The sequence below is a fragment of the Suncus etruscus genome, chromosome 14 (assembly GCF_024139225.1).
Source record: "Suncus etruscus isolate mSunEtr1 chromosome 14, mSunEtr1.pri.cur, whole genome shotgun sequence".
Classification (NCBI taxonomy): domain Eukaryota; kingdom Metazoa; phylum Chordata; class Mammalia; order Eulipotyphla; family Soricidae; genus Suncus; species Suncus etruscus.
Genome location: NC_064861.1, coordinates 28536299 through 28547908, shown reverse-complemented (window position 1 = coordinate 28547908; position 11610 = coordinate 28536299).

Here is an 11610-nt window from a genome sequence, read left to right as displayed (position 1 = left end):
TCTACTGGAGTCATTGTGTTTCAAAGGCTCAACTTTCTTGGCATAAAGGGGCTTAATCTCCATCCTGCTGAGGCCTTGTCTTGGGGGACCACACTCAGTGGTTCTGTGAGGGTTATCCCCTTCTTTGTGTTCAAGGTTTATTCCCAGAAGTGTTTTACTCAAGAAGCCATGCAGTTTGGGGGTCAAACCCAGAGCTCCAGCAGCAAATCTATGCTACAGCCTATTGAACTATTGAGAAATTGCCATAATGATGAACACATATTAAATCATTGTTTGATGGATATCTAGAAAACAAATTAATTCTATTTAGATCTTGAGAATGATTATATGAGGGTTTTGATGGTTTACTGTTACCATTCAATGAGATCACCTGTAATATTTCTGAACTAAAACCCTTTAAAATTGTTTTGTGGTCACACACAAAATTCTGCTAATGCTGCTCTATGCTCCAGCATTACTGGCATGCAGTAATCAATGCTGGGCATTGATCCTGGTCCTTCTGCATCTGGGCCCTATATACCAGCCCATTGATTTAGCTCCCTGGCCTGTACTGAAATTTTGAACACTATCTATATGCCTCCTTGAGTATTGTGAACCCAATGCTGCTGCTCTCCCTGAGTCATAGGCAAAAGACTTCACTCCATGTCTTGGTGGCAGAGGGGCAGGCAGATGCAAATGCTCTAAGTAACCTATTGGCTGCTGGAATGTCCTGACCTCAAATAATTCAGAAGCAACTCGCTGCTCACTGGGATGGAAGTGCTGTTCTCCTTTTCCCTCACTTATAAAAAGGAAGAGCTGAGGGAACCTCTAAAAAATGGGCTGTGGGTTGCATATAACTGAAGGTACCTGATTACCCACAGATATGGTAGCTCCAGAACTGAGACACTGGAGTGTTGGGGTAAAAAAGAAAGCACCCCACTCCCAATGGATTTCTGAGAAGCTCTAAGCCTTTGGCATTCCAAGCTGGTAAGAGTATCTTAGTTTTCTTTAGCTGGTACTATGTATGTGAGAAAGAGAAATGAAAGAGACAGACAGAAAGACAGATGAACGAATAAATGAACAGAGACAGAGACTGATATAGTATAGAAGAGAAATACAGTAAATATTTGCCTAAGGAATCCATTCACAGGAATCTAAACTGTGGCTTCTATTACAGGGTTGGTCCTGAGTTATTTCTGTGCTTCTCTGTTCTTTCATTGATAGGTTAGTACTGAGCCACTTTCACTCATCTTGTTCTGGACCAGGAGTATTATCTTGGTGTATGTTCTTTGCAGCTTCTAGTGTAATTACCAGAAGATGTTAGTGGCTGAGGGGGACCAAATTGGATAGCTCTCTGGAAATATGTGAGATATTAGGTGTGTATTTAGTCTATCCTGAGGAAGCAACCAAGAGGAAGCAGAGAAGACTACCACAGAAGACAAGTGAGGAGGACTGAAGGGAAGAAACCAGAGAGAAAAGTTCAAATGGTCAGAGCAGTGGTATGGGGTCTCCCCACAAGAAAAACTGTGGTGCTTACACATCTCTTTTTAAAGAAACTTTTTGGCTTTTTGGGCCACACCCAGCTGTGGTTGGGATTACACCTGGCTCTGCACTCAGAAATTACTCCCGGTTGGGAACCATATGAGATGCCAGGGATCAAATCCAGATCGACTGAGTGCAAGGCAAATGTTCTACCAGGCTGTACTAGCCATCTGGTGCCTGTGTGTCCTTTTTTAAAAAATTTTGTTTCATTAACAATGAAGGCACTTAGATTTATATACTCATTTATAGTTGAATTTTAGAAGTTTAATGTTCCAACACCAACCCCACGACCACTGTCAACTTCTGTCCACTAGCATTCCCGGATTTCCTCCCAGTCCACATTCTGTCTCCTAGACACATATAAAGTTTGGTTATTGTAGTTTAGATCTCATGATACACTATTGTTGACTCTGAATTGAGATTCATGTATCTGTATGGATACCACATGGTGAGTATTTTGCTTCTGCAGTAAAATGAAACTCTGGGCTTTGGATGGAAAAACAGTTCAGGATGTTTTCATGCTAGCAAATATGACTGGTTCAATTCACAGGTAGACTAGGTATTTGATTTTGGGTACAAAGAGCTAGAGGGGATTCCCACTGGCCCCCAAAGTGGTGAATGCAGTGGGTTGCAGTTGAGGATGCAGCTCCTCTGAGCTTTCCAGGCACCTCACATCGTTATCATAGTGTATGAAATGTGGTTTTTGAAAGTGGCCCCATTGCTGTGGATGACTGTTAGTTGACTTCTAAATCCTGGCCCTATGTTCATCTCGAGGGCCAAGGCTTTTTGTTGGTGAACTCTTTGCTAAAACAGAAAACGACTCAGGAATTATTCTGCACAAAATGTCAAGTGGCAGAATAAATAACCATTCTCCTCATTAATCCCCGTGGGCAACGTCTGTTTGAGAGCTTGGCTTTCCCATAATGAAAATATGTCAGCCTTGAATATATGTTTGCGCGACCAAGACTGAACAGTGAAATGAAATGAATTCTCCACTCGGCCACAAGTGAAATATGGCAGCTCCGGTGAAGCAGACACCTGGAGCTCTGGACTTGAGAGCTGGACTTGGAGCAACTGGAGGAAAGCTAAAATCAAGAAAGAAAAGGGAGTGATTTAAGTGCAAAGCAATTCCAGCAAAATTCATCTTAACTCTGTTCCATTTATAAGGAAAAGGGAGCTATGCCCCCATTGTAAAGCTGGGTTTTTAAGAAATGGATTGGATTGGTTGTTTTCCAAATCAGCAGATCAAAGCCTTGGGCCAGGGTTTGAAATGCTGGTGGTGTTACCTATGAAACAAAGACCACAGGTTCCCTTTGAAGATGGATTCAGTGGGCCTCAGTAACCATCAGGTTTATCCTGTTCTCTTCAGAAAGGCCAGGTAGGGTAAGATTAATTACTCACAGAAGCCAGGAAAAATCTTAATTCCCTGAGGCCAATCTTTGGGTGAGTCTTTTCACTGGACCCTGATCCAGGCTGTTTTCTTTCTACCTGATAGCTCAGATCAGGTATTATGCAGCTGTCAGGAGAGTAAAATTTTCCTATACATGGATGTACATGGAAACTATTATGCTGAGTGAAGTAAGTCAGAGGAAGAGACACACACAGAATAGTCTCACTTACCTATGGGTTTTAAGAAAAATAAAAGACATTATTGTAATAATGCCCAGAGATGAGGGCTGGAAGGACCGGCTCACAATATGAAGCTCTCACCTCAAAGAGAGATGAGTGCAGTTAGAGAAATAATACACTAACACTACCATGACAATATGAATGAGTGAGAGAAGTACAATGCCTGTTTTGAATAAAGGCAGGGGGTGTGGGTGGAAGGAGATGGGGTGCACTGGTGGTGGGAATGTTGCACTGGTGAAGAGGAGTTTTCTTTATGTGACTGAAACCCAACTACAGTATGTTTGTAATCACAGTGTTTAAATAAAGATATTTTTGTTTATTTGGGTTTTTTTGGGGGGTCACACCTGGCAGTACTTAGGGGTAACTCTTAGCTTTGTGCTCAGAAATCGCTCCTGGCAGGCATAGGGGGCCATATGGGATGCTGGGATTCGAGCCATCATTCGTCCTGCACTGGGTACGTGCAAGGCAAATGCCCTACCAGTGTGCTATTTCTTCGACCCCAATAAAAATATTATTTAAAAAAAATGGAATGCTTTGAGGACTAAAACATATTTCCTCATTGTACAGTATCCAAGAGTTGAAAATCAACAAATTGCCCCCCCTGTCCAGGTGTCATCACGCATATGAGTATTTGTGTGTATGTGTGTGAGATTAATTTTTTATTTTACTTATCCATCTATATCTCATTTTGTACAGAGTCCCACATCACATTGTTAAAAACATGGAGACAGACCATCCTAACTAAGTTCAAATCCTCACATGGCCATTTACTTGGGCTGTGACTTTTGAGTGTAGCCTCACCTCTTGGTAAAATGGGAAGAAAATTTGCCCAATTTTATGGAGCACTTGCAGAATTGCTGCAAGTTCTCCATGGTAATGAAACCATAGCTTAAGTAGCTCCCACTCTGCTTTGGCATCTGATGCTGACTAGCATTGCTTCCCTTTCCTCCTGACTTACTGCTGCACCACTTCTCCTGGGACCAGCTATGACAGGAGGGACTGAACTGGTACCAGTTTTCTGGCTCCCTGTGGCAAGGTTGTCACTCTCCCTAGCTGGCAGGAATGGCTCTAGTCACTGAGCTCAGTGGGAAAAGAGTGAGTACCACTGAGCTCTCTTAGGCTGTTGTCTTAGATTTAATATTTCATTTCCTTCACTGGTTTTCTAAAATGAACCTACGTAGCCAGGGAATGAGTGAAAGTTGCTGTGAGCTTCAAATCTGCAAGTTTTTGAGACATCATTGCCCAATTCCCTTGCTTTTAAGAATTGGCCAGAATTCCCTGAGTTAATATTTCTATCTTAATTTGTTTCATTGTTGTTTCACAGTTGCTTTATTAGAATCTGATTAGTAGTACAGTTTCTTAAAATCAAGATTAGATTAAGGGGAATAGAGCTCAAATTTATGGGGAAAATACCTGGACTGTAAACATTTTTATCCAAACCAAATGGACTCAATTTTGTTCAAGAACATACATAGATGGGCAGAGCAATAGTACTGTGGTCAGGGCACTTATCTTCCAAGCAACCAACCTGGATTCCATCTCTAGCATCATGTATGGTACCCTGAGTACCATTGGGTGTGGACCCCAAACCAAAACAAACAAACAAACAAACAAAAAAACAGAGTCAGGGTGAAGAGCAGAACTTTGAATAACAGAAAGGAGAGGAATGCAAAATAAAGACTCTTGTTTTGGTCAGTGTGTGCTATCGGCTCTCTTGAGTATCAGTCCTTCCTTTGAAGGATTTGCACAGTGGCCTTTGGTGCCAGGTTTGTCATCTGAATCTATAATCATCAAGCCTGAAAACAACAGAACTCATTGAGATGCTGAATTTGTCTTCAGTAGACCAGTTCATAGATTCTATTTCTATTAAGTGTTCCGAAGAGACAAATCTGTAGAGCTAGAACAGAGTTGGGTGACTGCGTGGGGCTTTGGAAGAGGGAAAAGAACTATAAGTAGGCCTGCAGCATTTTCTTTAATGTCCTAAAATTAGATGTGATGTGACTGACAATTCCATAAATTAAAGTCACACTTGATGTGGGTAGATTATATTAAGTAAATTATACCTCAATATAAAGGCTATTAAAAAAAAAGAAAAATCAATCTGTATAAGGATATTGATCAAATGTGTGCCTTTCTATCAGATCCCTTATTAAAATGCTATATTTCCAGACAGAATCACCTGGTCAGTCTTTTTTGGTCCAATTAACATTTGTTCATACTCAATATTCATTGAACAGGCCATAACTAGTAACTGTGTACCAGATACAGAGGAAAACAGAAGCAAAGAAGAGAATTGAAGGATAGCTACTGCTTTCTTCTTAACTGTGTTAAAATATACATAAAACACAATTTTCCATTCAACCATCTCTAACTGTGTAGTTCAGTGGAAATAAGTTGTATTTACTCATTGTCACTCTGCTGTCACCACTGTTTATGTCTGGAACAGTGTTTCATCATCTCAAACTGAAACAGTGCTCCATTCAGCAGTAAGCCCCCAAATCTCCCTCTTGGCCTCCTGGTAAGCTATACTCCACTTCCTCTCTGGTTGGTATTCTGGATGTGCTGCTTGAGAGAATCATACAACATTTGTTCCTTTGTGTTTGATTTATACCTTTCCATGGACTGTTTTCAAAGTCTGTAGCATGAATCAGAAGCAGTGCTCAGGAGTTACTCCTGCCTCTATGCTCAGAAATCACTCCTGGCAGGCTCAGAGGACCAATGGGTTGCCAGGATTTGAACCACCATCCTTCTGCATGCAAGGCAAATGCCCTACCTCCATGTTATATCTCCAGCCCCAAGAAGCCAACACATCTTCCAGTGAAATACCGTAGTTTGAATTGTTCCCATCATTTGGCATTTAAGAACATGCTGTTCGGAAAAGTGTAGCTCCATTTTCTGCGCCAATCTTGACTTAAGTATATACATGAAGTTGCTGTCTACTATGTATGATATTTTGAGGAATTGGCATGTAGTTTCTGTATGGCAGCTGCAATATTTTACATTCTCATCAGCAAGGCACACTAGTTGCAGTTTCTCCACCTCCTGATAAACAGTTACAACACTTTTGTTTTGTGGACTTTTCTTTCTACATGCAGCAATGCTTAGAGCTTATTCTTGGCTTTGTACTCCCAGATAACTCCTGGTGGTGCTCAGGGGTCCATGAATGATTCTGGGGATAATGCCCAGGATTGACTATATGCAAGGCAAGTTCTTTATCCTTAGTATTATCTCTCCAACATATTGTGAGCATTTCTTAGTTATAGCACTCCTTAGGCATAAGTTAGTATAATTTGTTATTCCCCAATAATTAGTGATATTGAGTACCATTTCAATGTGCTTATATATACTTCTTTTGGGCAAAGTCCTTTATTTATATTTATTACTAAATTATAGTTGTTCTTTATTTGTGCTTCATATTATTCCCATAAATATGATTATAAAAGTTTTCTGGCACCAGGATTGCTCTCTTAACATAGCTAATAGTATTTATAGATTCATAGAAAATTTTAAACGTTTATGAATTCTAATGCATCTATTATCTTATTTTGTTACTATGTTTTTTGGTATCAGATCCATGAAATCATTGCCAAACTCAATGTCATGAAGCTTTCCTTCTGTTTTCCACTAAGATTTTTATTCTTGTAAACCCTACATTTGATATTTCTCTGTTTTCACTTTTTAATATGTCTAGTCCTTATTTTTCTTAAGCCCTCTTTTTACTTTCTCTAGTTTTATCCATTATTGGAGGCAAGATATTAAATATCTAATTATTATAAATGAGCTGTTTTTTTCCTTTCAAATTTGTCAATATTTCTTCTTATATTTTGGAGTTGTGATGTTTAGTATTTATATGTCTAAAATTTTAACTTTATTATACCCAATTTATCATTATTTAAAATCATCTTTGTCTCTTGAAACAATTTTTGACTGAAAGCTTATTTTTCCTTTTTATTTTATTAAATCATCATGAGATACAAAGTTAAAAAATTGTTGATGCTTGAGTTTCACTCAAAGTTCATTTTTTCTTATTGCCACTCCCACATACTTTTATTGTTTTAGCACAGAATACATTGTTCATCTTTCTATTTTAATTTATTATAGATACCAAAATTATCACAATAATATTTTCATGTTTACTTGTGTTATCTTTAGTAGATAACTATATATTCATACGGGTTTGACCTGTCTTACACCCTGTCATTTAGTACTTAAACTTGAAGGACTCTACTTTACACCTTCTGTAGGGTAATTCTCAGGGTATTGGATTCCCCTCAGGTTTTGTTGCTAATAGAGTGTCTTCAGTTTCTGAAGAATGTTGTTGGTTTCTTTTCCTACCAGGAATAAAATTCTTGGGAGAAGATGGTTGGTTATTTTTTGTTTGGCCTTTAAGCACTTTAATTTCTTGCTTATTCTCCCAGATTTATTTATTTATTTATTTATTTATTGGTTGGTTTTGGGGCTCAGGGATTACTCCTGGCTCTGTGCTCAGAAATCGCTCTTGGCAAGCTCAGAGGACCATATGGGATGCCAGGAATTGAACTGGTCCCTCACTCAGGTCAGGGTCAGCGCATAAAAGACAAATGCCTTACCACTGTGCTATCTCTCCAGCCCCATATTCTCCCAGATTTTTGCTGGAAAGTGATCTTATAAACTTAGTAAAGAATCCTTACATGTGATGACTTTTTCCTTGATTTCAACTAATTCTTGGTTTTCAAGATTCTCTGACTCTGATTTGAATAATTTAATTGTACTGTGCTCTGGTGTTTACCTCTTTAAATTAATTCCACTTTCAATGTATTGAGCTTCTTAGTTGTGTAGAACCGGACTGACACTTGGGACATATTAAGCTATTGTCTTATTTTTAAAGTAATCCACTTTGTCTTTTTCTATGATTTTTTTCAGACAGCATATACTAGTTCACTTCATAGTATTCTGTAAATCTCTTAAGCTCTATTCACCCCCACCCCACCCCCATTTCTCTTCTGCTTTTCAGAGTTAATCACTAGTCACTTAAAATATCCTATATTCAGATTCACTTTTATTTCTTGCAGGGGTCTCAAACTCAATTTACCTGGGGGCCGCAGGAGGCAAAGTTGGGGTGATTCTTGAGTGCAAAGTCAGTAGTAAGCCTTGAACAATGGGGGTGTGTGACCCAAACAACTAAAACAAAACAAAACAAAAAAAGATTCCTCTAGGGCAGGGCCACAAAATGTTGTACAGAGGGCCGCAAATGGCCCGCGGGCCGTGGGTTTGAGACCCCTGTTTTAGGGGGATGGCAGGTGTGCCTGAAAAAGTCTGTTAAACCATTCCAGTAATTTTTTTTTATTTACTTAGCATTTTTCAGATTATTTTGTATCCAGTTTTATTGAGATGGCAGTAGTCCAGGGCCTATGGGGTCACATTGGTGCTTGGATTGCAACTGGCAATTCTTGAGACATCTTGTGGTACAAGAATAGAAGTGGGAGTGTTCAGTTGCAAGATGCGTCTTTAAACCCAGTGATATTACTCTATTCAGTCGCTAGTATGTGTGTTTTACTCTTTTGTTGAACTTGTTAATTAAAAAAAAAAAGCCTACAAAAATTGCACTTTCAGTTCCTCCCTAGTATTTTCCTAAGGAGTTTCTTGCCAGTTCTCTTCTACCCTAAGAGTTTGTATAGCTTGATGCCCTTTATAAGGTTGTTCTGTAAGAATTTTGGAGCTAGTGAAACTATGTTTTTTTGTGTGTGCAGAAACCTATTTTCCCTACCAGTTTAACATTTCCATTAAAAGTTCATTTAGCAATTAATTACAACCTTTCACAAAATCACTTTCTGTGCTTGGCCACAGTGAGGCACTGAGCATAACAGTTTTGAGCATAAAGCTAAAATGTGTTGATTACTTTGCACTAACTTTAACTTCTTTTTTGGCATTTGGGATGTCATTTGTATGTCTTCTTACCACAATCTGAGTACCCTCCGATTTGGGTCCTGAGAACCCAAAATTTCTGGTTGCTGTAGCTTTCCTGTGATTTTCCCCTGCCTGGCATTTGAGACAGACCACAGTAGATACTAGACAAGATAGCATAGTAACTAAGGACTTCTCTCTGCTTCATGGACTGGAACAGGGAACAAGGATACTGCCTCCTTCACCTCAAGTTACTCCTGTAAGAAGTGGTATAGGCCAAGTAGAATTCCACAACACATTTTACCTACTATTATGCATAAGGTTTTAGTACAGACTGGGTAACTGACAGGTTGATACAGAGTTTAAATTGATTAACGGATCTTGTCTCAGGTCATCTTAGCCAGTTTATGATTTTTCTACTTTCGTTTCTGTCTGGAAGAATGAGAGCTTGGAGTTTCCTAGTCTAAGATTGTACTACATCAGTCTTGTTTTGAAGGGACTTTGATTTGATGAGGAAATTGTACATGATGGTTATGAGCACTATGTTTAGGATACTCAAGGATGCAGGGAAAAAGGAAGAGAGGGCTGTGGTTCTGCTCTGAGAGGTGGGTTTTGAGCTGATCCATTTAGACATCCCAGGTACCACAGCTATAAGGGCCATACAAAGAGGCTTGAGAAATCATGGAGAAATGAGGAATGGAAAGACAAGAGTAGGTACCCAGGAGCTATTTACCAAGCCACAAGATTATTCTATTTGGGTCCTGAAGGTGATGAGAATCCATAGAAATTAATTGGAGGGAGGGTGAAAGAATGACGGGTTTGTGATCTACGATTTGACAATCCAGATTTATGAATGAGCAGCCCTGACTGCAGCAGGTAGGATAGACTGGACAAGGGATTGGGTCAGAGTAAAGCAAAGTCATTAGTTAAACAGATTTGAGAGATGACTGTGGTTGGTATCAGGAGAGAGATGAAGTGGGTGGGTGGAGGCCATGGAATTTAGGAGAAACTTGGAAGAGGTAGCCCTTTATTGTTAACTTATTTGGGGGGAGTATACCCATGATGGTGGGAGCTACTCCAGCTCTGTGTTCCAGGATCATTTCTGATGGTGCTGGGGACGAAACCTAGGCATCCTGCATGCAAAACATGCATTCAGTCTGCTGAGCTCTTTATCTATCTCTCTCTCCTCTCTCTCCTTTCTCTCTCTCTCCCTCTCTCTCCTCTCTCTCTCTCTCTCTCTCTCTCTCTCTCTCTCTTTCTCTCTCTCTCTCTCCTCTCTCTCTCTCACCACTTATTTTTTTTTGTTTTTTTTTTTGGGGGGGGAGGCCACACCCATTTGATGCTCAGGGGTTACTCCTGGCTAAGCGCTCAGAAATCACCCCTGGCTTGGGGGGACCATATGGGACGCCGGGGGATCAAACCGCGGTCCTTCCTTGGCTAGTGCTTGCAAGGCAGACACCTTACCTGTAGTGCCACCTCATCGGCCCCAGCCACTACTTTTTTTTAAATTTCTTTTTTTTGTTGTTTTTGTTTTTGGGCTCAGGGGTTACTCCTGGCTAAGCACTCAGAAATCGCTCCTGGCTTGGGGGGACCATATGGGATGCCAGGAGATCTAACTGCAGTCCATCCTAGACTAGAGCTTACAAGTCAGACGCCTTACCTCTAGCGCCATCGCTCTGGCCCCTACTTTTAATTTCTCTTCTTTCACAGATATCATTGCAATACATTACTTTTGTGATTTTGTAATTACAAAGAAGAAACTGAAGCAGTTGAGGCAGAGGCCCCACTTAACACATCTAAGTACAGTTGTCCCTGGATCATTCCTTCTGTCACCTGGTGTGCATCCTTTTAGGCATTTTCCCATGCATTTCTGAACTAGCCCAGAGAAAGGAGGAAGAAGAGTCTTGCAGCTGGATCTTAAACCGACACATTTCAGACTCACCATCATGCAAGTTTCCTTAGAGCACTGATATTTGAGTTTTACTAATCAGTGCATGCTTCTGGATTTTTGCTTTTTGGGAGGCAGAGGATTCCACATTTCTCAAGAGTGACCTCTGGTTCTAGCCCTGTGCTCAGGAGTGACCCTTGATGGTGCTGGGAAGCCATAAGTGGAACTGGGCATTCTAACTGGGATCAGTTGCATACAAGGCAAACATCTCATTTCCCACATTATCTCCCTTTTTTCTTAACTGTTGCATAGTTTCAGAGTCAGGTAGACTTTATATATATATATATATATATATATATATATATATATATATATATATATATATATATATATATATATATATATATATATATATTCAAGTGAATATATGAATCTTTCCTCCTGGAGCAGTGAAGATTTTCCCCCTCCATAAAAAAATTCCTAAGAAGTAAAATTATAGGCCTTCTTTGCTTAACAGTTTCGAGAAATATATCACATGTAGATTTTATATTTGTGTGCATATCAGCATGGACTGACATGAACCTGGCTGGTCCAGCTTGGGCACACTGGGGCTGTGTGGGGTGACCTTGTATCAACTACAGCCCCACCTGCTCAGTGGTAAATGCTCGAACTTCATTCCCTGTAGATAT